This window comes from Phalangium opilio, unplaced genomic scaffold (assembly GCF_054372755.1).
Source record: "Phalangium opilio isolate 3A_F unplaced genomic scaffold, DU_Popi_V2 ptg000089l_1, whole genome shotgun sequence".
Taxonomy (NCBI): domain Eukaryota; kingdom Metazoa; phylum Arthropoda; class Arachnida; order Opiliones; family Phalangiidae; genus Phalangium; species Phalangium opilio.
The window spans coordinates 574283-601522 of record NW_028324194.1 but is presented as its reverse complement, the minus strand read 5'-3'; the positions used below and the strand labels follow the sequence as shown (position 1 = coordinate 601522).

Genomic DNA, 27240 nt, shown 5'->3' with positions numbered 1-27240 from the left:
GTCTGAGCTATTAATAAAGTGGTTTTTGACCAGTAAACTTGTCTTATTTCCTAGCCTGCTCAGGTCGAGGAAGAGAAGTTATCGGGTGGGCTGTGTTCTGGCATTCTGGACGTCCGCTTAAAATTTGGCTTTTTAAACCACTAAAATGATTACAATTTTCCTTAATTTAGTAGGAACAAGATTTATTGTGCTTGTCAGTTATCGATGTAAAAAATAATCTACGAGAAGGCTTCGAAAATATCGTTGAAATCTTTCAGATTCCTGAAGATAATCAGTTTATGTAATATGGAAAGCTCTTGGAAAAAAACAATCTTGGCAAAACATGCAAATCCAAGACTGCCTGCAGATATTAGCATTGAATTTTAAGCTTGACATATGCAACCGTTAAAGTTATTCATTGACGCCACCAAGAATTATTCATATGTTTTATTTATTTGTTGTTTGCTACATAAAGTCAGAGTTTACCGCCTTGTACTACAAATGGTTATAATTTTCACAGTAATTGTATATAAGAGTAATAAATGCATATATATATATATAAAAAATACAGTTGGTTATAGTTATCACAGTTAAATATATATAAAATTAATAATTCATCGGTGGTAATAAAGTGCAATCTGATGTTAAGGTATTGGTTTTCTTTAGGTAGAAATAAAATTGTTTGATTCATTTAAACAGACAAATATAACTACTTGAATATAAGCATTATTTGGTATGTTGAACATAAAAGAATACTTATTTGAACCTTTAAAACATTTTGGTAAGTAAAATAAGGGTCTAGTTCGTCAAATTTGAGGAAATTTAAATTAAATATGAAGAATATTTGAACTGGAAATGCTATAGTTTTCAATCTTCATTTAAAGCAACGGAGAGAGCAAAGTCTTAAGTATATGCTATAATTAAAGGATAAAGATTATGAATGTAATTATTATGTTCTTTAAACTGTTAAAAATAAGGTAAATGCATTACCAAAGGCGGAATAGGAAGTCTATGGGCACTTTTAAGGCGTTATTTGTTACTTGCAGTTTTTTGACCTTAATTATACAGGTAAATAATTAGAAATTTGAAATTGTAATTTATTACTTGAAAAATAGATGACTAATTTATCATTGAATTTAACTATTTTATGTCTTATTGCTAATTGGCTAATTAATTAGTTCAAAACCATTTTTCTAATTGCTATTTATAATTATTTATTTGCCAGTTAATTAGCACAGCTCAGCAAGAAATTAACATATTAAAGGTATTCATGTTTTTTTGAGATTTTGAAAGATACAAACAATTTTCACTAGCGCGATTACCCTAAAAATCTTCCTACTATTGAAGCTTTTCATTATTACAGGCTAATAAGAGAAACCTTAATTAATTCTGTGATGCTAGAACATATCAATTTAAGACTAGAGATTTTAAAGAAGCTAAATGCGAATAATATTGCAAAAAAATTCGAGAAGAATTGGTTTGGCATTGTATTTTATTAACGTTGTTTTACTTATTTATAACAAATTTCTTTATAACGGTGTTTTCATTCCCAAATTTATCGACATTTCAAAATAAAAAATGGCTTGAAAAGAAAATTATTTGTAACCACTAAATATTTTGCTTTAAAATTGCCTTAGTTCTTTTAATTTACCTCCCTTGTAATTTGAACAATTACTTAAAAAGAAGCCTATTAAATATTTAACCCACAGTTTCTAAATACGATTGAAACAAAGTGTTTCTACCCTTTTTGTCTATTCATACATCTAGATTTTCCAGAGTGAAAATATAGTAGAAAATAAAGGTAGGATCCTCAATTATTCATAATAGATAAATCGCGCCGGCATTTATTACAATACTTTTAAATCCTACGACTCATACCGTTCGAAGCTCTCTGTTTGAACTTTCCATCTGTAGGCACTGATTGCGATTGAGTCTCAAGTAATTAATTATGGCTTTAAAAACTATTTAAACGCTTCAATTTTCCTAATTTATTATGAATACGAATTATTACTAATTAATATTTTCAATCCACCATAAGGTCATAAGATATGTTCCATAAGTTTGTCACTGGTTACTGAGAGCTTGTGTTGAAGTGACGTTGACAAAGGCTTAACACAGACTAAATAGAAAGATGGACTGGAAAACCGAGTGTACTCAATTCTAGCGTCCATCTCGATAGCTCTCAGTAAGTCTCTAGCATAAGTTTCATACTTACGGAAAATAACTTATTAACTTATGATCCACCTTATTCCCTATCGCCAGAAAATAGGCTTATCTTGTGATTCGTGGAGGAGAGGCAAGGTCTGTACAAGGTCTACGCTTCGGAGGAGAGGCACGGGAAGAAATTCGTCTGTCGGCTGCTACTGTAACATACCACAGACGAATTTCTTAATTTTCTTCCAGTTAATCCCCTCCAAGAATCCCGAGATAGCCCCAACTTAAGACGATTGGGATTAAGGTGGATTAGCTGTCATAACCGAGACAAAATAACTTCCCCACTGTTTGCATCTAAAAGTAATTAATCTAACCTTGATATCTCACAAATGTCTGCGGTAATTCAAATTACGCTTGGAACCAGTTTCCATTTAAACGACACTTTAATTAGGATTATTTTAAATTTGTGTAATTAGTCCAAAATTAACATGTTGTGAAGGAATTGCAAAATAAATGCGAACAAACCAGAAGCCTTCCAGAAGCTATATCAAACCCATAATAGGGACTTGGCAGTACTACATCATGCAACGTCAGTCTACCTTCAGTAGTGCTAAAAACCTACCAGGAGGAGGGGCTTATATAGCTTTCATTCTGTTAAAAAACATACCATAATGGCGCTGGGGGCGGAGTTAAGCCCGAATTGCCAAGTTCCTATTCTTCCAATTAGTTGCAACAATTAATTCTCCTTTTCAACAGAGATTAACGCCGATAACGATGAAGACACTTGTACGCGACTCTTAAGTCACATAACACAAGCCTGCAGTGTACCACATGACAACGTCCACGTTTTTAGTTATTCGTAAACCTTCGGTATAGTAACCCATAATGTACCCAAAGAGAAACGAAGAGTGAAATTTTCTTGTCCACTTTTAAAAATATATTTAGCCCAAGTCCCAAAGGCCCCACGTCAAGTGATGCTATCTGTCTCTGTTATCCGATCTATTTTATCCCTTTCATGCATTATCATTATATATAAATCCGCCTACAATTCGTCACGTAGATTTTCTTGTCAGAAGTAAATGAACTTAAAGCTACAACTCTATGTTAAATTTTATTTTCAACAAGCCGTTAATATAATTTTAAACATATTTAGCCTTATCAAACACAATTAGAAACTCTCCCAGATAATAATAAATACATTTCAACCATAAGATTTCTGGAAATCAGAGGCAAAATTCAAAAATAAACTTTTCGCGCCACGGTAATCTACTTCTGTCTCCTTTTTACCAGTCTTTGAACAACACTCCTACCCCGAACCCGATTTTCATCTGTTTCTTTCATGTACATGTAAAGAACCAACAGTAGTTGGCAGAACAAAACAGAAGGTGTATAATTCTCCCCTACATTCTCTGCACTGTCATAATGGATGGCAACCAGACGAGATTCTCCTCTCCTCTCGTTTTGTTGTGAAATCATAAACGCGTGAGGAAATTTTTTTCTCGCTATACGTCGTTTACCAGGCAAATTCAAGGGGGGCTGCCATTGCGTCTTAGTAGTTTTTGATACCGCCATCTAGCTTCGAAGTGAAGCGTAAAATTCGTTATTTTTGTCTCTTTAAACGTCGGTGTTTAAAGCCATCTAGCGTTCAAAAGCAGGAAGTTCATAACCATCGTCTGAAATCCTTTGGCTCGATGAATCCGATGATTTGAACATATTTTTTAATTCTCATTGGTAATTAGTAAGTTTTGAAAAATAAAAATGGCAGATTGGGTTAGAAAATGTTCCGTTCTTGGCTGTAAAAGTAGTGATAGGGATTTTAGGGAGTGGAGATCGCGCGTTTGCAAACTTCATTCGGGGCCTGACAAAGGGTTAACTCTGTGTCATAAAGATTGTTGTTGTCCGCGGCCATTTTTAAAATACGGAATAAAATCAAAGTACAGAAATCGCTCACTAGATGGCATTTACCAAAAACTACTCACATTTTAAAAATGGGAGGTAACCTCGTACATCGCGTATAGGATAGGCGACTCCGAGGGGTCGGTCATTCACGAAATCCAACTTAAGAAATAAGAAATCAATAACAAAATCAGAAATCCGGAATGAAATCAAACTTATTTCGCTGATTTCGAAATTTTACAAAAATCCGAAATCAGTAACGAAATAACGAAATCAGAAAATCAGTAAAGAAAAAACAAAATAAAAAATCATTAAAAAAATCACAAAATCAGTAAAGACATCGCGAAATTCATTAAAACAATCACAAAATCCAAGAAAAAATCTCAGAATCCAACGAAATCAACAGAAAAATCTGAAAATACGAGGAAATCACAGGAAATACCTCAAAATCCGTGGAAATATAATCCGACGAAATCCGTGGGAATTTATCGAATCTTGAAATGAATCAAAATCCGACGAAATCAAACGATACACGAAGAAATCAAATTGGATTTCGAAATCCCCTACATTTTATCCAAAATATCCAACCCCTCGCTCTACTCCTTACCTCCGACGGCAGCTGACGCGATATATACACTGTTCCAGCTTCGGTGGTCAGTTCGAGCAATGCTAGGTCTCTATGGGAGGTAGGTTTTTGCGTACTGCCAACAGAAGAAAGCAATACTGATATTTAGGATTTTAAAACGCGATATTCTGTATAATGAAACAAAATATTTGTTCGTCGTTACATAGAGACCTAGTTTTGCTTGTGCTGAAAGCCACTGCTGATAACCAATACTGGAACAAAGTATATAAGTCTATAAATCCACAGGAAACAAGAGTTCCAAGGAAACCCTTACAATTTTGTCGCGCTTTCTAATGTATTTTAGCAATGTATAATGAACTCCATATTGATATAATAGCAAAGGATAATTATTACAAAAACTATATTAAGGCACTGTATAATTAATGCCTTACTTATATACAGTAACATTGCTAATTAATATTGAAATCGTATAAAGAATATCTCCTCAACAAAATCCGAGATACAACAAACCCCAAAAAATCCTTATTTCTCAGCCTGTTACGGCTACAATGACAGGGAGCCGAACATAAAGAGGTCACACAAAAGACACGTGTCCTTGGAATGACCCATATTAGTTTAAAACACGTTTCCGCACAATTTAAATGAGATCATAGTGTTTAGCAGACGGCATAATGAATTTTAAACTTTTTAGGACGGTCTGAGACAAGGACTAGGCAATATCCCCGTCGGCGTTACAGCGTCACTTTCGGCGAAAATGAGCCAAATAACGATGAAACCGAATTAAAAATAACGATGAAACCGAATTAAAAAATTAAACACCGTTAGCGGAATGCAGTGAGCAACAAAAAATGTCGAGTCCGCACGTTTAATTACCGAAATTCAAAGAATAACAGCGAAAACATGAGAGTGGAGGTATTTTAAGTAAGGTCTCAAACACAGTTATAGAAAAGCCCCGTCATGAGTCCCGAGGAACAAACAATAAGAGCTTTTCCAAGACCTATGGCAAAACGCTGCCAGTAGGTAAAACCAAAAGACGGCGATAACACGAAAAATAGTTTAAATCAAATTAAGTTTGATTACCGTTAACGCTTGAAGGAGAGAGTAATGGAGTGGAAACCCCCATACCTTAAGCGTTGCCTTTGTACCCCCACCTACGGCACCATAGTCCTCCCATCATCCCCAGCGGTTAGGTAGGGTCGTGCCGGACGAAATTGTAAAGGACGCTCCCTCTATCTCAAAAATAGAAGCTAGTTCTCATTCAAATAAAATGGCGCTACGCGGCAGCACTTAGCAATCGCCTACGGAAAGGTAGGGGCGTGCGCGAGGTACACTGGGAGAGATATGGTGCCGCAGGTCGCCCATCATCATTTCCAATCCATCTGACTCCCTTATCCCTGGTTAACGGAAGGCTTTAGAAGTCGTTATGTGCAAAAATCAAACGAAGCCAACTCGATCACGCGCTCAGCAAAAAAAATCCTTATTTCTCAGCCTGTTACGGCGACTCTGGAGCAATGAGATAGATCTCTATGAGAGAGATAGAGTTACAATTCAAATACTCGCGTATGCTTATTTTATTTAACACGTTTAAAAACTATCTTGACAGCTTGTTACACAGATTATAGCAGCAGACGTTAATAAAAAAGTTCTTAGGGTGGCGCCACCCGTATTTGATAAAGATTCATGCTCGATAAAAGGTGTATTGCGAAACGTCGATCTCGAGATCTCACGTTGTGACTCTAGGTTTCATATATATATTCTATCTCATTGCTCTGGAGTAGTTTAAAGAGAGCGAAGGCGAGACGACGACGAAGGCGGAGCTGACGACGAAAAAATGCGACGACGAAGGCGGAGCTAATTTTCCGTTTTATGTCTCATAAATGGATGTCCGTAATATTTTGTCTCATCATAGATGGCGACAAAATAAAAAACAACAAAATAAATCCTCCTCTCACAAAGACTTTAATAACTCACTCTAATACAAGAAACTTTTTCTGTTATAGTTAAAATATTGATTATCAGAATGAAATTTAAGTAATCAGTCCTATTTCTAGCTTACCAATTAAGTTTTGAGCTGATTTCAGGTTTACAAGTGGGGACCTAAACCGTCTTCCTACCTTATATCTGGGGACATTTGTGTATAAGTTATTAGATTTTGAATTAGTGTCAAAGCCTATATGGTTCAATCAAGTATTTCAATTTCATTTTTCACACTCGATAAATTTACAAGTGGGGACCTTCACCGTCATTTCAACAGACAAGTGGGGTCTTTTAAACACACATTTTTTAATTTCAGGTATATTTTAATTTTATAGTTTTAATATTGATTATTATAATGAAATTTAGGTAATCGGACCTTTTAAAGGCTTAACACTTAATTTTTGAGCTGATTTCAGGTTTACAAGTGGGGACCTAAACAGTCTTCCAACCTTATATCTGGGGACATTTGTGTATAAATTATTATGTTTTATATTAGTGTCAAAGCTTATATGGTTCAATCAAGTATTTCAATTTCATTTTTCACACTCGATAAATTTACAAGTGGGGACCTTCACAGTCATTTCAACAGACAAGTGGGGTCTTTTAAACACACATTTTCTAATTTCATGTATATTTTAATTTTATAGTTTAAATATTGATTATCAGAATGAAATTCAAGTAATCAGTCCTATTTCTAGCTTAACACTTAAGTTTTGAGCTAATTTCAGGTTTACAAGTGGGGACCTAAACAGTCTTCCAACCTTATATCTGGGGACATTTGTGTATAAATTATTAGATTTTGTACTAGTGTCGAAGCCTATATGGTTCCATCAGGTATTTCAATTTCTTTTTTCACACTCGATAAATTTACAAGTGGGGACCTTCACCGTCATTTCAACAGACAAGTGGGGTCTTTTAAACACAATTTTCTAATTTCAGGTATATTTTAATTTTATACTTTTAATATTGATTATTATAATGAAATTTAGGTAATAAGACCTTTTAAAGGCTTAACACTTAAGTTTTGAGCTGATTTCAGGTTTACAAGTGGGGACCTAAACCGTCTTCCAACCTTATATCTGGGGACATTTGTGTATAAATTATTAGGTTTTAAATTAGTGTCAAAGCCTATATATTTCCATCAGGTATTTCAATTTCATTTTTCACACTCGATAAATTTACAAGTGGGGACCTTCACAGTCATTTCAACAGACAAGAGGGGTCTTTTAAACACACATTTTCTAATTTCATGTATATTTTAATTTTATAGTTTAAATATTGATTATCAGAATGAAATTTAAGTAATCAGTCCTATTTCTAGCTTAACACTTAAGTTTTGAGCTAATTTCAGGTTTACAAGTGGGGACCTAAACAGTCTTCCAACCTTATATCTGGGGACATTTGTGTATAATTTATTAGATTTTGTACTAGTGTCGAAGCCTATATGGTTCAATCAAGTATTTCAATTTCATTTTTCACACTCGATAAATTTACAAGTGGGGACCTTCACCGTCATTTCAACAGACAAGTGGGGTCTTTTAAACACACATTTTCTAATTTCATGTTTATTTTAATTTTATAATTTAAATATTGATTATTATAATGAAATTTAGGTAATTGGACCTTTTAAAGGCTTAACACTTAAGTTTTGAGCTGATTTCAGGTTTACAAGTGGGGACCTAAACCGTCTTCCAACCTTATATCTGGGGACATTTGTGTATAAATTATTAGGTTTTAAATTAGTGTCAAAGCCTATATATTTCCATCAGGTATTTCAATTTCATTTTTCACACTCGATAAATTTACAAGTGGGGACCTTCACAGTCATTTCAACAGACAAGTGGGGTCTTTTAAACACACATTTTCTAATTTCATGTATATTTTAATTTTATAGTTTAAATATTGATTATCAGAATGAAATTTAAGTAATCAGTCCTATTTCTAGCTTAACACTTAAGTTTTGAGCTAATTTCAGGTTTACAAGTGGGGACCTAAACAGTCTTCCAACCTTATATCTGGGGACATTTGTGTATAATTTATTAGATTTTGTACTAGTGTCGAAGCCTATATGGTTCAATCAAGTATTTCAATTTCATTTTTCACACTCGATAAATTTACAAGTGGGGACCTTCACCGTCATTTCAACAGACAAGTGGGGTCTTTTAAACACACATTTTCTAATTTCATGTTTATTTTAATTTTATAATTTAAATATTGATTATTATAATGAAATTTAGGTAATTGGACCTTTTAAAGGCTTAACACTTAAGTTTTGAGCTGATTTCAGGTTTACAAGTGGGGACCTAAACCGTCTTCCAACCTTATATCTGGGGACATTTGTGTATAAATTATTAGGTTTTAAATTAGTGTCAAAGCCTATATATTTCCATCAGGTATTTCAATTTCATTTTTCACACTCGATAAATTTACAAGTGGGGACCTTCACAGTCATTTCAACAGACAAGTGGGGTCTTTTAAACACACATTTTCTAATTTCATGTATATTTTAATTTTATAGTTTAAATATTGATTATCAGAATGAAATTTAAGTAATCAGTCCTATTTCTAGCTTAACACTTAAGTTTTGAGCTAATTTCAGGTTTACAAGTGGGGACCTAAACCGTCTTCCTACCTTATATCTGGGGACATTTGTGTATAAATTAAGAGATTTTGAATTAGTTTCAAAGCCTATATGATTCCATCAAGTATTTCATTTTTCACACCCGATACATTTACAAGTGGGGACCTTCACTGTCATTTCAACTGACAAGTGGGGTCTTTTAAACACACATTTTCAAATTTCATGTATATTATAATTTTATAGTTAAAATATTGATTATCAGAATGAAATTTATGTAATCAGTCCTATTTCTAGCTTAACTTTTAAGTTTTGAGCCAATTTCAGGTTTACAAGTGGGGACCTAAACCATCTTCCTACCATATATCTGGGGACATTTGTGTATAAATTTTTAGATTTTGAATTAGTGTCAAAGCCTATATGGTTACATCAAGTATTTCAAGATAATTTTTCACACTCGATAAATTTACAAGTGGGGACCTTGGCTGTCATTTCAACAGACAAGTGGGGTCTTTTATACACACATTTTCTAAATACATGTATATTATACTTTTGTAATTAAAATGTAGATTATTATGATGAAATTTTAGAAATAGGATTTTTACGGTTCCTTCAAATATTTGAAGATATTTTTTTAAACTAGATAATTTTACAAGTGGGGACCTTCGCTGTCATTTTAACGGACAAGTGGGGTCGTTAATATACATGTTTTCAAAATTCATTTTAATTCACTTTTTTTAATTAAAATATTGATAATTATGATGAAATTTACATTATATGTAACGTTAGTCCCATTTTAAAATGTGGGGAACTTGGCCATCTTTTTAATGTACATCTGGGGACATACAGTTTTTTAAATCGAGTTAATGTTTTAAACGAAGTTAATTTAATGACGCCTAAAGAATTAGGAAAAGTAGTTTTCGTACGTCAAGTGTAATTAAATTATGAAAAAATCACCGTTCGGTCTGTGAGATACAAGATTTTATATTGTTATCGCTGAATAATGTATATTTTGTATTTCTAAAGTAGCGACATCTATCTGTGCTTATTTTAATGAAAACCCATTTTTGAGCCCCCACATGTACGCCGAAGAGACCATATGGTCCTCATTTCGTACAACTGGGTACCCGGGTGTGTGAAAACCTCTGGCGACATCTCTCGGATATGTGTTAATTTCCATGGTCCCCACTTGTAATGTGAAAAGACCAAGTACCTTACAAGTGGGGACTTTTTTAAAAAAATTAATTTGGGCTCTAATTAGTCTAATTATATCATTTATCTAATTACTTACATGTGAGGACTTTAAAATGTCCCCACATGTAAGTCGGGTCCCCACTATGTGGGTGAAAAGATTGTCAGAATCCCCACATGTCAATCGTATACAGACGCACCCCTGCCTGTCGATTTTAGAACCTCTCCGTGACATACGTCACTCGGAGAGGTAAAAAGCTAACGGGCTTGTGGCGCAATGGATAACGCGTCTGCCTACGGAGCAGAAGATTCCAGGTTCGAGTCCTGGCAAGCTCGGTGTTTGTTTTAGTAAAAGATCTTTTATGCGTCATAAAAAATGCATAAATACAATGTTTGGAAAAGTTTTTTATATTAGAAGGCCAGGGCTTGTAGGGTAATGGATAACGCGTCTGCTTTCGAAGCAGAAGATTCCAGGTTCGAGTCCTGGTTAGCTCGGTATTTATTTTTAAAGATGATTATTAGAGTGTAACGGAAGGGAAATCTATAAAATTGCAATGCTTCAATAGCATCTAGATAAAAAGGTAACGGGCTTGTGGCGCAATGGATAACGCGTCTGCCTACGGAGCAGAAGATTCCAGGTTGAGTCCTGGCAAGCTCGGTCTTTATTTTAGTAAAAGACCTTTATGCGTCATAAAAAATGCATAAATACAATGTTTGGAAACGTTTTTTATATTACAAAGCAAGGGCTTGAAGCGTAATGGATAACGCGTCTGCCTACGAAGCAGAAGATTCCAGGTTCGAGTCCTGGCAAGCTCGGAATTAACATTTAAAGATGATTATTAGAGTTAACGGTAGGGAAATCTACAGCCTGACACACACACACACACCCCTGCCTGTCGATTTTAGAACCTCTCCGTGACATACGTCACTCGGAGAGGTAAAAAGCTAACGGGCTTGTGGCGCAATGGATAACGCGTCTGCCTACGGAGCAGAAGGTTCGAGTCTTGTCAAGCTCGCTGTTTGTTTTAGTAAAAGATCTTTTATGCGTCATAAAAAATGCATAAATACAATGTTTGGAAAAGTTTTTTATATTAGAAGTCCAGGGCTTGTAGCGTAATGGATAACTCGTCTGCCTTCGAAACAGAAGATTCCAGTTTCGAGTCCTGGCAAGCTCGGAATTAACATTTAAAGATGATTATTAGAGTGTAACGGAAGGGAAATCTATAAAATTGCAATGCTTCAATAGCATCTAGATAAAAAGCTAACGGGCTTGTGGCGCAATGGATAACGCGTCTGCCTACGGAGCAGAAGATTCCAGGTTCGAGTCCTGGCAAGCTCGGTGTTTGTTTTAGTAAAAGATCTTTTATGCGTCATAATAAACGCATAAATACAACGTTTGGAAAAGTTTTTTATATTAGAAGTCCAGGGCTTGTAGCGTAATGGATAACTCGTCTGCCTTCGAAACAGAAGATTCCAGTTTCGAGTCCTGGCAAGCTCGGAATTAACATTTAAAGATGATTATTAGAGTGTAACGGTAGGGAAATCTATAAAATTGCAATGCTTCAATAGCATCTAGATGAAAAGCTAACTAGGGCTGGGAGTATCGAAGATTTTTGGTATCGATACCGGTATCGAGTATTGAAAATTGTACTCGATACCGGGTATCGGTATCGGAGAAAAAAATACTCGATACCCAAAGTATCGAGTACTTTTTTTTAAAGCGCCACCTATGATAAATTTTGCGTATTTAATTATAATAAGCTTTGTAATTAGTTTTTATTGCTTAGAAAAGCATTGCTGCAATATTTTAACATTTAATTTAAATTTATTTAATCTAATTTTTAAGATGTGATTTAAGTTTAGTTAGTGCTATTCACATAAATTTTCTGAAAGCTAGAATCCTTTTAAAAATAATAAAACAGGTCGAAACGCGTCTAAGTTAAATTTCAGGTCATTTGTATCAATAGGACGGAGGAACTGGCCAAAAAACATACCTCCTCCTATAGAACTTAATATTAATTTTCGGTTACTCCGAATTTTCTTCGCTTATATATGTAAATCCAATTCTTTGATCGGGATTCTATAGCACGAGCAGGTTGCGTCGTTTTGTGCGCGATCGAATGGGCTATGGTTGAAGAAGCTACGTCTGACGTCAGTCTACTCTAGGGATGGAGTATAGAGACTAAACTATGTCGACGAGGAAAACATTCACGTGTTAAAATATAAAGCAAATGATTGGCCTCAAGTTTGAAAAAGAAACGTTCCTTCGATTCCAGAGGAAAAGATAGGGGGATAAAGTACTCGATGCTTCGGATTTTTCGAAAGTACTCGATACCAGTATCGGATCCCAAAAACGGTACTCGATACCGGTATCGAAAGACTGAAGTACTCGATACACAGTTGGCATCGAGTAGAATCGAACAGCCCTAAAGCTAACGGGCTTGTGGCGCAATGGGTAACGCGTCTGCCTACGGAGCAGAAGATTCCAGGTTCGAGTTTTGGCAAGCTCGGTCTTTGTTTTAGTAAAAGATCTTTTATGCGTCATAAAAAATGCATAAATACAATGTTTGGAAAACTTTTTTTATAGTAGAAGCAAGAACATGTAGCGTTATGGATAACGCGTCAGCCTTCGAAGCAGAAGATTCAAGGTTCTAGTTCTGGCAAGCTCGGAATTAACATTTAAACATGGTTATTAGAGTATAACGGAAGGGAAATCTATAAAATTGCAATGCTTCAATACCATCTAGATAAGAAGCTAACGGGCTTGTGGCGCAATGGATAACGCGTCTGCCTACGGAGCAGAAGATTCCAGGTTCGAGTCCTGGCAAGCTCGGTCTTTATTTTAGTAAAAGACCTTTATGCGTCATAAAAAATGCATAAATACAATGTTTGGAAAAGTTTTTTATATTGGAAGGTCAGGGCTTGTAGGGTAATGGATAACGCGTCTGCTTTCGAAGCAGAAGATTCCAGGTTCGAGTCCTGGTAAGCTCGGTATTTATTTTTAAAGATGATTATTAGAGTGTAACGGAAGGGAAATCTATAAAATTGCAATGCTTCAATAGCATCTAGATAAAAAGGTAACGGGCTTGTGGCGCAATGGATAACGCGTCTGCCTACGGAGCAGAATATTCCAGGTTCGAGTCCTGGCAAGCTCGGTCTTTATTTTAGTAAAAGACCTTTATGCGTCATAAAAAATGCATAAATACAATGTTTGGAAACGTTTTTTATATAACAAAGCAAGGGCTTCAAGCGTAATGGATAACGCGTCTGCCTTCGAAACAGAAGATTCCAGTTTCGAGTCCGTGCAAGCTCGGAATTAACATTTAAAGATGATTATTAGAGTGTAACGGTAGGGAAATCTATAAAATTGCAATGCTTCATTAGCATCTAGATGAAAAGCTAACGGGCTTGTGGCGCAATGGGTAACGCGTCTGCCTACGGAGCAGAAGATTCCAGGTTCGAGTTTTGGCAAGCTCGGTCTTTGTTTTAGTAAAAGATCTTTTATGCGTCATAAAAAATGCATAAATACAATGTTTGGAAAAGTTTTTTATATTAGAAGGCAAGGGCTTGTAGCGTAATGGATAACGCGTCTGCCTTCGAAGCAGAAGATTCAAGGTTCTAGTTCTGGCAAGCTCGGAATTAACATTTAAAGATGATTATTAGAGTGTAACGGAAGGGAAATCTATAAAATTGCAATGCTTCAATAGCATCTAGATAAAAGCTAACGGGCTTGTGGCGCAATGGATAACGCGTCTGCCTACGGAGCAGAAGATTCCAGGTTCGAGTCCTGGCAAGCTCGGTGTTTGTTTTAGTAAAAGATCTTTTATGCGTCATAATAAACGCATAAATACAACGTTTGGAAAAGTTTTTTATATTAGAAGTCCAGGGCTTGTAGCGTAATGGATAACTCGTCTGCCTTCGAAACAGAAGATTCCAGTTTCGAGTCCTGGCAAGCTCGGAATTAACATTTAAAGATGATTATTAGAGTGTAACGGTTGGGAAATCTATAAAATTGCAATGCTTCAATAGCATCTAGATAAAAAGGTAACGGGCTTGTGGCGCAATGGATAACGCGTCTGCCTACGGAGCAGAATATTCCAGGTTCGAGTCCTGGCAAGCTCGGTCTTTATTTTAGTAAAAGACCTTTATGCGTCATAAAAAATGCATAAATACAATGTTTGGAAACGTTTTTTTATATAACAAAGCAAGGGCTTCAAGCGTAATGGATAACGCGTCTGCCTTCGAAACAGAAGATTCCAGTTTCGAGTCCGTGCAAGCTCGGAATTAACATTTAAAGATGATTATTAGAGTGTAACGGTAGGGAAATCTATAAAATTGCAATGCTTCATTAGCATCTAGATGAAAAGCTAACGGGCTTGTGGCGCAATGGGTAACGCGTCTGCCTACGGAGCAGAAGATTCCAGGTTCGAGTTTTGGCAAGCTCGGTCTTTGTTTTAGTAAAAGATCTTTTATGCGTCATAAAAAATGCATAAATACAATGTTTGGAAAAGTTTTTTATATTAGAAGGCAAGGGCTTGTAGCGTAATGGATAACGCGTCTGCCTTCGAAGCAGAAGATTCAAGGTTCTAGTTCTGGCAAGCTCGGAATTAACATTTAAAGATGATTATTAGAGTGTAACGGAAGGGAAATCTATAAAATTGCAATGCTTCAATAGCATCTAGATAAAAGCTAACGGGCTTGTGGCGCAATGGATAACGCGTCTGCCTACGGAGCAGAAGATTCCAGGTTCGAGTCCTGGCAAGCTCGGTGTTTGTTTTAGTAAAAGATCTTTTATGCGTCATAATAAACGCATAAATACAACGTTTGGAAAAGTTTTTTATATTAGAAGTCCAGGGCTTGTAGCGTAATGGATAACTCGTCTGCCTTCGAAACAGAAGATTCCAGTTTCGAGTCCTGGCAAGCTCGGAATTAACATTTAAAGATGATTATTAGAGTGTAACGGTAGGGAAATCTATAAAATTGCAATGCTTCCATAGCATCTAGATGAAAAGCTAACTAGGGCTGGGAGTATCGAAGATTTTTGGTATCGATACCGGTATCGAGTATTGAAAATTGTACTCGATACCGGGTATCGGTATCGGAGAAAAAAATACTCGATACCCAAAGTATCGAGTACTTTTTTTTAAAGCGCCACCTATGATAAATTTTGCGTATTTAATTATAATAAGCTTTGTAATTAGTTTTTATTGCTTAGAAAAGCATTGCTGCAATATTTTAACATTTAATTTAAATTTATTTAATCTAATTTTTAAGATGTGATTTAAGTTTAGTTAGTGCTATTCACATAAATTTTCTGAAAGCTAGAATCCTTTTAAAAATAATAAAACAGGTCGAAACGCGTCTAAGTTAAATTTCAGGTCATTTGTATCAATAGGACGGAGGAACTGGCCAAAAAACATACTTCCTCCTATAGAACTTAATATTAATTTTCGGTTACTCCGAATTTTCTTCGCTTATATATGTAAATGCAATTCTTTGATCGGGATTCTATAGCACGAGCAGGTTGCGTCGTTTTGTGCGCGATCGAATGGGCTATGGTTGAAGAAGCTACGTCTGACGTCAGTCTACTCTAGGGATGGAGTATAGAGACTAAACTATGTCGACGAGGGAAACATTCACGTGTTAAAATATAAAGCAAATGATTGGCCTCAAGTTTGAAAAAGAAACGTTCCTTCGATTCCAGGGGAAAAGATAGGGGGATAAAGTACTCGATGCTTCGGATTTTTCGAAAGTACTCGATACCAGTATCGGATCCCAAAAACGGTACTCGATACCGGTATCGAAAGACTGAAGTACTCGATACCAAGTTGGCATCGAGTAGAATCGAACAGCCCTAAAGCTAACGGGCTTGTGGCGCAATGGGTAACGCGTCTGCCTACGGAGCAGAAGATTCCAGGTTCGAGTTTTGGCAAGCTCGGTCTTTGTTTTAGTAAAAGATCTTTTATGCGTCATAAAAAATGCATAAATACAATGTTTGGAAAACTTTTTTTATAGTAGAAGCAAGAACATGTAGCGTTATGGATAACGCGTCAGCCTTCGAAGCAGAAGATTCAAGGTTCTAGTTCTGGCAAGCTCGGAATTAACATTTAAACATGGTTATTAGAGTATAACGGAAGGGAAATCTATAAAATTGCAATGCTTCAATACCATCTAGATAAGAAGCTAACGGGCTTGTGGCGCAATGGATAACGCGTCTGCCTACGGAGCAGAAGATTCCAGGTTCGAGTCCTGGCAAGCTCGGTCTTTATTTTAGTAAAAGACCTTTATGCGTCATAAAAAATGCATAAATACAATGTTTGGAAAAGTTTTTTATATTGGAAGGTCAGGGCTTGTAGGGTAATGGATAACGCGTCTGCTTTCGAAGCAGAAGATTCCAGGTTCGAGTCCTGGTAAGCTCGGTATTTATTTTTAAAGATGATTATTAGAGTGTAACGGAAGGGAAATCTATAAAATTGCAATGCTTCAATAGCATCTAGATAAAAAGGTAACGGGCTTGTGGCGCAATGGATAACGCGTCTGCCTACGGAGCAGAATATTCCAGGTTCGAGTCCTGGCAAGCTCGGTCTTTATTTTAGTAAAAGACCTTTATGCGTCATAAAAAATGCATAAATACAATGTTTGGAAACGTTTTTTATATAACAAAGCAAGGGCTTCAAGCGTAATGGATAACGCGTCTGCCTACGAAGCAGAAGATTCCAGGTTCGAGTCCTGGCAAGCTCGGAATTAACATTTAAAGATGATTATTAGAGTATAACGGAAGGGAAATCTATAAAATTGCAATGCTTCAATAGCATCTAGATAAAAAGCTAACGGGCTTGTGGCGCAATGGATAACAAGTCTGCCTACGGAGCAGAAGATTCCAGGTTCGAGTCCTGGCAAGCTCGGTGTTTGTTTTAGTAAAAGATCTTTTATGCGTCATAATAAATGCATAAATACAATGTTTGGAAAAGTTTTTTATATTAGAAGTCCAGGGCTTGTAGCGTAATGGATAACTCGTCTGCCTTCGAAACAGAAGATTCCAGTTTCGAGTCCGTGCAAGCTCGGAATTAACATTTAAAGATGATTATTAGAGTGTAACGGTAGGGAAATCTATAAAATTGCAATGCTTCATTAGCATCTAGATGAAAAGCTAACGGGCTTGTGGCGCAATGGGTAACGCGTCTGCCTACGGAGCAGAAGATTCCAGGTTCGAGTTTTGGCAAGCTCGGTCTTTGTTTTAGTAAAAGATCTTTTATGCGTCATAAAAAATGCATAAATACAATGTTTGGAAAAGTTTTTTATATTAGAAGGCAAGGGCTTGTAGCGTAATGGATAACGCGTCTGCCTTCGAAGCAGAAGATTCAAGGTTCTAGTTCTGGCAAGCTCGGAATTAACATTTAAAGATGATTATTAGAGTGTAACGGAAGGGAAATCTATAAAATTGCAATGCTTCAATAGCATCTAGATAAAAGCTAACGGGCTTGTGGCGCAATGGATAACGCGTCTGCCTACGGAGCAGAAGATTCCAGGTTCGAGTCCTGGCAAGCTCGGTGTTTGTTTTAGTAAAAGATCTTTTATGCGTCATAATAAACGCATAAATACAACGTTTGGAAAAGTTTTTTATATTAGAAGTCCAGGGCTTGTAGCGTAATGGATAACTCGTCTGCCTTCGAAACAGAAGATTCCAGTTTCGAGTCCTGGCAAGCTCGGAATTAACATTTAAAGATGATTATTAGAGTGTAACGGTAGGGAAATCTATAAAATTGCAATGCTTCCATAGCATCTAGATGAAAAGCTAACTAGGGCTGGGAGTATCGAAGATTTTTGGTATCGATACCGGTATCGAGTATTGAAAATTGTACTCGATACCGGGTATCGGTATCGGAGAAAAAAATACTCGATACCCAAAGTATCGAGTACTTTTTTTTAAAGCGCCACCTATGATAAATTTTGCGTATTTAATTATAATAAGCTTTGTAATTAGTTTTTATTGCTTAGAAAAGCATTGCTGCAATATTTTAACATTTAATTTAAATTTATTTAATCTAATTTTTAAGATGTGATTTAAGTTTAGTTAGTGCTATTCACATAAATTTTCTGAAAGCTAGAATCCTTTTAAAAATAATAAAACAGGTCGAAACGCGTCTAAGTTAAATTTCAGGTCATTTGTATCAATAGGACGGAGGAACTGGCCAAAAAACATACCTCCTCCTATAGAACTTAATATTAATTTTCGGTTACTCCGAATTTTCTTCGCTTATATATGTAAATCCAATTCTTTGATCGGGATTCTATAGCACGAGCAGGTTGCGTCGTTTTGTGCGCGATCGAATGGGCTATGGTTGAAGAAGCTACGTCTGACGTCAGTCTACTCTAGGGATGGAGTATAGAGACTAAACTATGTCGACGAGGGAAACATTCACGTGTTAAAATATAAAGCAAATGATTGGCCTCAAGTTTGAAAAAGAAACGTTCCTTCGATTCCAGGGGAAAAGATAGGGGGATAAAGTACTCGATGCTTCGGATTTTTCGAAAGTACTCGATACCAGTATCGGATCCCAAAAACGGTACTCGATACCGGTATCGAAAGACTGAAGTACTCGATACCAAGTTGGCATCGAGTAGAATCGAACAGCCCTAAAGCTAACGGGCTTGTGGCGCAATGGGTAACGCGTCTGCCTACGGAGCAGAAGATTCCAGGTTCGAGTTTTGGCAAGCTCGGTCTTTGTTTTAGTAAAAGATCTTTTATGCGTCATAAAAAATGCATAAATACAATGTTTGGAAAACTTTTTTTATAGTAGAAGCAAGAACATGTAGCGTTATGGATAACGCGTCAGCCTTCGAAGCAGAAGATTCAAGGTTCTAGTTCTGGCAAGCTCGGAATTAACATTTAAACATGGTTATTAGAGTATAACGGAAGGGAAATCTATAAAATTGCAATGCTTCAATACCATCTAGATAAGAAGCTAACGGGCTTGTGGCGCAATTGATAACGCGTCTGCCTACGGAGCAGAAGATTCCAGGTTCGAGTCCTGGCAAGCTCGGTCTTTATTTTAGTAAAAGACCTTTATGCGTCATAAAAAATGCATAAATACAATGTTTGGAAAAGTTTTTTATATTAGAAGGTCAGGGCTTGTAGGGTAATGGATAACGCGTCTGCTTTCGAAGCAGAAGATTCCAGGTTCGAGTCCTGGTAAGCTCGGTATTTATTTTTAAAGATGATTATTAGAGTGTAACGGAAGGGAAATCTATAAAATTGCAATGCTTCAATAGCATCTAGATAAAAAGGTAACGGGCTTGTGGCGCAATGGATAACGCGTCTGCCTACGGAGCAGAATATTCCAGGTTCGAGTCCTGGCAAGCTCGGTCTTTATTTTAGTAAAAGACCTTTATGCGTCATAAAAAATGCATAAATACAATGTTTGGAAACGTTTTTTATATAACAAAGCAAGGGCTTCAAGCGTAATGGATAACGCGTCTGCCTACGAAGCAGAAGATTCCAGGTTCGAGTCCTGGCAAGCTCGGAATTAACATTTAAAGATGATTATTAGAGTATAATGGAAGGGAAATCTATAAAATTGCAATGCTTCAATAGCATCTAGATAAAAAGCTAACGGGCTTGTGGCGCAATGGATAACAAGTCTGCCTACGGAGCAGAAGATTCCAGGTTCGAGTCCTGGCAAGCTCGGTGTTTGTTTTAGTAAAAGATCTTTTATGCGTCATAATAAATGCATAAATACAATGTTTGGAAAAGTTTTTTATATTAGAAGTCCAGGGCTTGTAGCGTAATGGATAACTCGTCTGCCTTCGAAACAGAAGATTCCAGTTTCGAGTCCGTGCAAGCTCGGAATTAACATTTAAAGATGATTATTAGAGTGTAACGGTAGGGAAATCTATAAAATTGCAATGCTTCATTAGCATCTAGATGAAAAGCTAACGGGCTTGTGGCGCAATGGGTAACGCGTCTGCCTACGGAGCAGAAGATTCCAGGTTCGAGTTTTGGCAAGCTCGGTCTTTGTTTTAGTAAAAGATCTTTTATGCGTCATAAAAAATGCATAAATACAATGTTTGGAAAAGTTTTTTATATTAGAAGGCAAGGGCTTGTAGCGTAATGGATAACGCGTCTGCCCTCGAAGCAGAAGATTCAAGGTTCTAGTTCTGGCAAGCTCGGAATTAACATTTAAAGATGATTATTAGAGTGTAACGGAAGGGAAATCTATAAAATTGCAATGCTTCAATAGCATCTAGATAAAAGCTAACGGGCTTGTGGCGCAATGGTTAACGCGTCTGCCTACGGAGCAGAAGATTCCAGGTTCGAGTCCTGGCAAGCTCGGTGTTTGTTTTAGTAAAAGACCTTTTATGCGTCATAAAAAATGCATAAATACAATGTTTGGAAAAGTTTTTACCTCTCCGAGTGACGTATGTCACGGAGAGGTTCTGTAACGATCGTGTGTGTCTGTCTGTGTGTTTGTGTGTTTGTGTGTTTGTGTGTGTGTGTGTCTGTTGTTACACCCACGTGACCGCGTTCGCAGTTTCCAAATCGGAGCAAACGTGTTCGCCATTTCCGAACTGCATTCACAGTCACGGAAATGGCTCCTCTACTTGAGTTCTCACACCACCATCTTCTGGTCTTTGTCCATTCCACACGGACACCAAACTGTACATACTGGCTTCTAATCACCACCATCTTCTGGTCTTCGTCCAATCCACTTGGACACCAGTCTGTACATACTGGCTTCTAATCACCATCATGTTCTGGTCTTCGTCCATTCCACTTGGACACCAGTCTGTACATACTGGCTTCTAATCACCACCATCTTTTGGTCTTCGTCCATCCCACATGGACACCAGTCTGTACATACTGGCTTCTAATCACCACCATCTTTTGGTCTTCGTCCATCCCACATGGACACCAGTCTGTACATACTGGCTTCTAATCACCACCATCTTCTTGTCTTCGTCCATTCCACTTGGACACCAGTCTGTACACCTGGCTTCTACTCCATCGTCATCGTTGGGTTTAAGACATTCGCGGCGATCAGCTAGGGTTACGAGAAACGTCTAGCCTCCCTAGGGTGGGTTGTCCACCAAAGGTTTTCGCAATTGCGGTTGTTCTTGCTTTTAGCTGTAGTTCGACACCCTTATATACTACCTATTTGAGTAAGGTAATGCAACCAGCGTATGCTTCATTTCAAACGCCAATATTAGTCAAGTCTCTCAAGAATGTCTAATTGTTCTTTATCAACGCGATGTAACGCTCAATAAGGCGAACAACTAACGAAGAAAATATTTAATATTAATTATATTTATTTTAATATTTAAGATAATCTTGTTTCTCAACTCAAAATTAAAACGGAAAGAGTTAAAAAGCAGTCTATGTTTTAGTCTGTGTATGTCCGTCCGTTAGTGCATCGCGTTAGCAGTTCGCTTTGTTTTGTGGAAAGAAATCCTACAAAACCTTAATATTTGGTTTTCTCATAATGTATAATTAATATATGGAAATATTTTTCGTAATTTCGATGCCTTTAGTGGTTTTGTAGCTATAAAGCTCTGTTTCATTTTGATATCCCAAGAACTTTTTTTAATATTATTATTTGAAATCGATGTTTATATATTACTTAAGCTATACTACATCTGTTTATAGCATAATCCTTTCTAAAGTGATTTCAAGAAGAACGTTACTATATTGGTCAAATGAACTTTCATTTGTCAATAGGCCTAGTGAACCATAAAGTAAACGCTAGGTTTTCGTTTCTGTAATGCAGAGACATTAACGGTTCAGAGTGAGCCGAAAGTTAATTACACTTTTAAATAATCAGGCTAAGATTTTATAATCATCGTCGAAGTCTGGGCCGCGTTGAGCAGAGCTCAGCGCTGTTAGCAGTGTCTTACAGAACGGGATTTTGGTTATGAATTTTGACGGCACGGTGCTCAGCGTTGAGCCAGCGCGGTCACCAAAGAAAATAGTCGGGTTTTTGGATAACGTGACGTAAAACGCGTAGTTCTCAGCTTGGCGAAAAAAACATGGAGGAATTAATACAAATAGCTCTTGCTGATTCTGATCATAGAGACTAGAAACCCCAAGGAGTGGCAGGAATGCCTCAACTTGTTGCCCTTTTTCATGGTACACGCAATGGGTACACGGCGACTTCCGCTAAGCAAAATTAAACGGGCCGGAAGCTCTCATGTACCAATTTATGAGCAACATATTATTTGCGCTTGTAGAGCGGGGGACCTGCCACTCCTTGGGGTTTCTAGTCTCTATGTTCTGATGGGACTATAGCTATTTATTTGACGTGAAACCAGTTGATCACGCGAGAATTTTAAGAGATATGTTAGTTTCTATGTTTAATTATAAAAGTTGTTCTTATCTATCTCCATAAATATGTTATCATACAATTTTTGTTAAGCCTTTGTACCTTGCACGCTTTATTGCGCTAGCTTCATTTTTAAAACACCGATGACCGGAGAAAAGCTATGACGACAGATCTCACCGGTAAACGTTTTCCAAAATCCGCTGTCTTTTTTGGTGAGCTCTGCTGAACGCAGCCCAGATCAGTGAAAGGTCTGATCGTAATCGGATTATAGCTTCGTGTTATCATGATTTTAATGGTGCACGTTTACTTTCAGTGTGTGTAGCCACAAATTAGCTTTGGTGTTATGTAACTTTAATCGTCATGGTGACAAACTAAGAAAATTGTTGACGTCAAAGGAGAGGATAGTGTTTACATGGCAACCCTGTTGTGAATATGGCTTTGAACATAGAGGGTATACAGTTGAGGAGTAGCAAATTGGGCCTTTACAAACACGTAAAGGTAATATCCCTCCAAAGTTTTATCTCTTCATTTCCCGTTTTTCCCCCATCGGATGATTTTAATGTGTACAAGTATATACTTATTGGATGTAAAATGTCGTCTGATTTACAGTATATTTTCTATGCTTTGTATACTGCTTTAATATTTCATAAATTTTAACTTCAGTATTTGTTCATAAAAAAAAATAAACATTTCCATAACTGGGTAAATAAGTTTGTAGGTAGTCCTTCTCTTGACTCGGAGAGGTAATATTTTGGTTTTCCCAACTTGTTTTATAGTAGAAGCAAGGGAATGTAGCGTTATGGATTCAAGGTTCGAGTTCTGACAAGCTCGGAATTAACATATAAACATGGTTATTAGAGTATAACGGAAGGGAAATATATAAAATTGCAATGCTTCAATAGCATCTAGATGAAAAGCTAACGGGCTTGTGGCGCAATGGGTAACGCGTCTGCCTACGGAGCAGAAGATTCCAGGTTCTAGTCCTGGCAAGCTCAATGTGTGTTTTAGTAAAAGATCTTTTATGCGTCATAAAAAATGCATAAATACAATGCTTGGAAAAGTTTTTTATATTAGAAGGCAAGGGCTTGTAGCGTAATGGATAACGCGTCTGCCTTCGAAGCAGAAGATTCAAGGTTCTAGTTCTGGCAAGCTCGGAATTAACATTTAAAGATGATTATTAGAGTGTAACGGAAGGGAAATCTATAAAATTGCAATGCTTCAATAGCATCTAGATAAAAGCTAACGGGCTTGTGGCGCAATGGATAACGCGTCTGCCTACGGAGCAGAAGATTCCATGTTCGAGTCCTAGCAAGCTCGGTGTTTGTTTTAGTAAAAGATCTTTTATGCGTCATAATAAATGCTTAAATACAATGTTTGGAAAAGTTTTTTATATTAGAAGGCCAGAGGTTGTAGCGTAATGGATAACTCGTCTGCCTTCGAAACAGAAGATTCCAGTTTCGAGTCCTGGCAAGCTCGGAATTAACATTTAAAGATGATTATTAGAGTGTAACGGAAGAGAAATCTATAAAATTGCAATGCTTCAATAGCATCTAGATAAAAAGGTAACGGGCTTGTGGCTCAATGGATAACGCGTCTGCCTACGGAGCAGAAGATTCCAGGTTGAGTCCTGGCAAACTCGGTCTTTATTTTAGTAAAAGACCTTTATGCGTCATAAAAAATGCATAAATACAATGTTTGGAAAAGTTTTTTATATTACAAAGCAAGGGCTTGAAGCGTAATGGATAACGCGTCTGCCTACGAAGCAGAAGATTCCAGGTTCGAGTCCTGGCAAGCTCGGAATTAACATTTAAAGATGATTATTAGAGTATAACGGAAGGGAAATATGTAAAATTGCAATGCTTCAATAGCATCTAGATAAAAAGCTAACGGGCTTGTGGCGCAATGGATAACGCGTCTGCCTACGGAGCAGAAGATTCCAGGTTCGAGTCCTGGCAAGCTCGGTGTTTGTTTTAGTAAAAGATCTTTTATGCGTCATAACAAATGCATAAATACAATGTTTGGAAAAGTTTTTTATATTCGAAGGCCAGGGCTTGTAGCGTAATGGATAACTCGTCTGCCTTCGAAACAGAAGATTCCAGTTTCGAGTCCTGGCAAGCTCGGAATTAACATTTAAAGATGATTATTAGAGTGTAACGGAAGGGAAAACTATAAAATTGCAATGCTTCAACAGCATCTAGATAAACACCTAACGGGCTTGTGGCGCAATGGATAACGCGTCTGCCTACGGAGCAGAAGATTCCAGGTTCGAGTCCTGGCAAGCTTGGTCTTTATTTTAGTAAAAGATCTTTTATGCGTCGTAAAAAATGCATAAATACAATGTTTGGAAAACTTTTTTTATAGTAGAAGCAAGAACATGTAGCGTTATGGATAACGCGTCTGCCTTCGAAGCAGAAGATTCAAGGTTCTAGTTCTGGCAAGCTCGGAATTAACATTTAAACATGGTTATTAGAGTATAACGGAAGGGAAATCTATAAAATTGCAATGCTTCAATAGCATCTAGATAAGAAGCTAACGGGCTTGTGGCGCAATGGATAACGCGTCTGCCTTCGAAGCAGAAGATTCAAGGTTCTAGTTCTGGCAAGCTCGGAATTAACATTTAAAGATGATTATTAGAGTGTAACGGAAGGTAAAACTATAAAATTGCAAGGCTTCAATAGCATCTAGATAAACACCTAACGGGCTTGTGGCGCAATTGATATCGCGTCTGCCTACGGAGCAGAGGATTCCAGGTTCGAGTCCTGGCAAGCTCGGTGTTTGTTTTAGTAAAAGATCTTTTATGCGTCATAAAAAATGCATAAATACAATGTTTGGAAAAGTTTTTTATGTTAGAAGGCCAGGGCTTGTAGCGTAATGGATAACTCGTCTGCCTTCGAAGCAGAAGATTCAGGTTCGAGTCCTGGCAAGCTCGGAATTAACATTTAAAGATGGTTATTAGAGTGTAACGGAAGGGAAATCTATAAAATTGCAATGCTTCAATAGCATCTAGATAAACACCTAACGGGCTTGTGGCGCAATGGATAACGCGTCTGCCTATGGAGCAGAAGATTCCAGGTTCGAGTCCTGGCAAGCTCGGTCTTTATTTTAGTAAAAGACCTTTATGCGTCATAAAAAATGCATAAATACAATGTTTGAAAAAGTTTTTTATATTCGAAGGCCAGGGCTCTTAGCGTAATGGATAACGCGTCTGCCTTCGAAGCAGAAGATTCCAGGTTCGAATCCTGGCAAGCTCGGAATAAACATTTAAAGATGATTATTAGAGTGTAACGGAATGGAAATCTGTAAAATTGCAATGCTTCAATAGCTTCTAGATAAACACCTAACGGCTTGTGGCGCAATTGATAACGCGTCTGCCTACGGAGCAGAGGATTCCAGGTTCGAGTATTGGCAAGCTAGGTGTTTGTTTTAGTGAAAGATCTTTTATGCGTCATAAAAAATGCATAAATTCAATGTTTGAAAAAGTTTTTTATATTAGAAGGCTAGGGCTTGTAGCGTTATGGATAACGCGTCTGCCTTCGAAGCAGAAGATTCCAGGTTCGAGTCCTGGCAAGCTCGGAATAAACATTTAAAGATGATTATTAGAGTGTAACGGAAGGGAAATCTGTAAAATTGCAATGCTTCAATAGCTTCTAGATAAACACCTAACGGGCTTGTGGCGCAATTGATAACGCGTCTGCCTACGGAGCAGAGGATTCTAGGTTCGAGTCTTGGCAAGCTCGGTGTTTGTTTTATTAAAAGATCTTTTATCCGTCATAAAAAATGCATAAATTCAATGTTTGAAAAAGTTTTTTATAGTAGAAGCAAGGGCATGTAGGGCTATGGATAACGCGTCTGCCTTCGAAGTAGAAGATTCAAGGTTCGAGTCCTGAGAAACTCGGAATTAACATTTAAACATGGTTATTAGAGTATAACGGAAGGGAAATCTATAAAATTGCAATGCTTCAATAGCATCTAGATAAACACCTAACGGGCTTGTGGCGCAATGGATAACGCGTCTGCCTACGGAGCAGAAGATTCCAGGTTCGAGTCCTGGCAAGCTCGGTCTTTATTTTAGTAAAAGACCTTTATGCGTCATAAAAAATGCATAAATACAATGTTTGGAAAATTTTTTTATATTAGAAGGCGGGGGCTTGTAGCGTAATGGATAACGCGTCTGCCTACGAACCAGAAGATTCCAGGTTCGAGTCCTGGCAATCTCGTTGTTTGTTTTAGTAAAAGATCTTTTATGAGTCATAAAAAATGCATAAATACAATGTTTGTAAAAGTTTTTTATATTAGAAGGCTAGGGCTTGTAGCGTAATGGATATCGCGTCTGCCTTCGAAGCAGAAGATTCCAGGTTCGAGTCCTGGCAAGCTCGGAATAAACATTTAAAGATGATTATTAGAGTGTAACGGAAGGGAAATCTGTAAAATTGCAATGCTTCAATAGCTTCTAGATAAACGCCTAACGGGCTTGTGGCGCAATTGATAACGCGTCTGCCTACGGAGCAGAGGATTCCAGGTTCGAGTCTTGGCAAGCTCGGTGTTTGTTTTAGTAAAAGATC

At 37.1% G+C, this 27240-nt stretch overlaps 1 long non-coding RNA gene and 23 other non-coding genes across 25 annotated transcripts; 23 read left to right on the top strand and 1 right to left on the bottom strand.

Moving 5' to 3' along the window:
- Positions 1-408: 408 nt before the first annotated feature.
- Positions 409-2964, bottom strand: LOC149646219 (uncharacterized). 2 transcript variants are annotated; one of them, XR_016371821.1, is made up of 3 exons: positions 2801-2964; positions 970-1034; positions 409-893 (listed from the first exon to the last, which is right to left on the bottom strand). It is a non-coding gene; the product is annotated as an uncharacterized LOC149646219 (long non-coding RNA). The 2 variants fall into 2 exon arrangements; XR_016371822.1 differs by lacking the exon at positions 2801-2964 and adding an exon at positions 1858-2291.
- Positions 2965-10624: 7660 nt separating this feature from the next.
- Positions 10625-10697, top strand: TRNAR-ACG (transfer RNA arginine (anticodon ACG)). The gene has a single exon. It is a non-coding gene; the product is annotated as a tRNA-Arg (tRNA).
- A 407-nt stretch (positions 10698-11104) lies between these two features.
- TRNAR-ACG (transfer RNA arginine (anticodon ACG)) lies at positions 11105-11177 on the top strand. The gene has a single exon. It is a non-coding gene; the product is annotated as a tRNA-Arg (tRNA).
- A 450-nt stretch (positions 11178-11627) lies between these two features.
- On the top strand, positions 11628-11700 carry TRNAR-ACG (transfer RNA arginine (anticodon ACG)). Its single transcript has one exon. It is a non-coding gene; the product is annotated as a tRNA-Arg (tRNA).
- A 1421-nt stretch (positions 11701-13121) lies between these two features.
- On the top strand, positions 13122-13194 carry TRNAR-ACG (transfer RNA arginine (anticodon ACG)). The gene has a single exon. It is a non-coding gene; the product is annotated as a tRNA-Arg (tRNA).
- Positions 13195-13443: 249 nt separating this feature from the next.
- TRNAR-ACG (transfer RNA arginine (anticodon ACG)) lies at positions 13444-13516 on the top strand. The gene has a single exon. It is a non-coding gene; the product is annotated as a tRNA-Arg (tRNA).
- Positions 13517-14087: 571 nt separating this feature from the next.
- Positions 14088-14160, top strand: TRNAR-ACG (transfer RNA arginine (anticodon ACG)). The gene has a single exon. It is a non-coding gene; the product is annotated as a tRNA-Arg (tRNA).
- Positions 14161-14410: 250 nt separating this feature from the next.
- TRNAR-ACG (transfer RNA arginine (anticodon ACG)) lies at positions 14411-14483 on the top strand. Its single transcript has one exon. It is a non-coding gene; the product is annotated as a tRNA-Arg (tRNA).
- Positions 14484-15055: 572 nt separating this feature from the next.
- On the top strand, positions 15056-15128 carry TRNAR-ACG (transfer RNA arginine (anticodon ACG)). Its single transcript has one exon. It is a non-coding gene; the product is annotated as a tRNA-Arg (tRNA).
- Positions 15129-16549: 1421 nt separating this feature from the next.
- TRNAR-ACG (transfer RNA arginine (anticodon ACG)) lies at positions 16550-16622 on the top strand. The gene has a single exon. It is a non-coding gene; the product is annotated as a tRNA-Arg (tRNA).
- Positions 16623-16871: 249 nt separating this feature from the next.
- On the top strand, positions 16872-16944 carry TRNAR-ACG (transfer RNA arginine (anticodon ACG)). Its single transcript has one exon. It is a non-coding gene; the product is annotated as a tRNA-Arg (tRNA).
- Positions 16945-17838: 894 nt separating this feature from the next.
- Positions 17839-17911, top strand: TRNAR-ACG (transfer RNA arginine (anticodon ACG)). Its single transcript has one exon. It is a non-coding gene; the product is annotated as a tRNA-Arg (tRNA).
- Positions 17912-19332: 1421 nt separating this feature from the next.
- Positions 19333-19405, top strand: TRNAR-ACG (transfer RNA arginine (anticodon ACG)). The gene has a single exon. It is a non-coding gene; the product is annotated as a tRNA-Arg (tRNA).
- Positions 19406-19654: 249 nt separating this feature from the next.
- On the top strand, positions 19655-19727 carry TRNAR-ACG (transfer RNA arginine (anticodon ACG)). The gene has a single exon. It is a non-coding gene; the product is annotated as a tRNA-Arg (tRNA).
- An 894-nt stretch (positions 19728-20621) lies between these two features.
- Positions 20622-20694, top strand: TRNAR-ACG (transfer RNA arginine (anticodon ACG)). The gene has a single exon. It is a non-coding gene; the product is annotated as a tRNA-Arg (tRNA).
- A 2906-nt stretch (positions 20695-23600) lies between these two features.
- On the top strand, positions 23601-23673 carry TRNAR-ACG (transfer RNA arginine (anticodon ACG)). Its single transcript has one exon. It is a non-coding gene; the product is annotated as a tRNA-Arg (tRNA).
- A 729-nt stretch (positions 23674-24402) lies between these two features.
- Positions 24403-24475, top strand: TRNAR-ACG (transfer RNA arginine (anticodon ACG)). Its single transcript has one exon. It is a non-coding gene; the product is annotated as a tRNA-Arg (tRNA).
- Positions 24476-24566: 91 nt separating this feature from the next.
- Positions 24567-24639, top strand: TRNAR-ACG (transfer RNA arginine (anticodon ACG)). Its single transcript has one exon. It is a non-coding gene; the product is annotated as a tRNA-Arg (tRNA).
- A 250-nt stretch (positions 24640-24889) lies between these two features.
- Positions 24890-24962, top strand: TRNAR-ACG (transfer RNA arginine (anticodon ACG)). Its single transcript has one exon. It is a non-coding gene; the product is annotated as a tRNA-Arg (tRNA).
- A 414-nt stretch (positions 24963-25376) lies between these two features.
- On the top strand, positions 25377-25449 carry TRNAR-ACG (transfer RNA arginine (anticodon ACG)). Its single transcript has one exon. It is a non-coding gene; the product is annotated as a tRNA-Arg (tRNA).
- Positions 25450-25698: 249 nt separating this feature from the next.
- Positions 25699-25771, top strand: TRNAH-AUG (transfer RNA histidin (anticodon AUG)). The gene has a single exon. It is a non-coding gene; the product is annotated as a tRNA-His (tRNA).
- Positions 25772-26178: 407 nt separating this feature from the next.
- On the top strand, positions 26179-26251 carry TRNAR-UCG (transfer RNA arginine (anticodon UCG)). Its single transcript has one exon. It is a non-coding gene; the product is annotated as a tRNA-Arg (tRNA).
- Positions 26252-26664: 413 nt separating this feature from the next.
- On the top strand, positions 26665-26737 carry TRNAR-ACG (transfer RNA arginine (anticodon ACG)). Its single transcript has one exon. It is a non-coding gene; the product is annotated as a tRNA-Arg (tRNA).
- Positions 26738-26981: 244 nt separating this feature from the next.
- Positions 26982-27054, top strand: TRNAR-UCG (transfer RNA arginine (anticodon UCG)). Its single transcript has one exon. It is a non-coding gene; the product is annotated as a tRNA-Arg (tRNA).
- Positions 27055-27240: the final 186 nt, after the last annotated feature.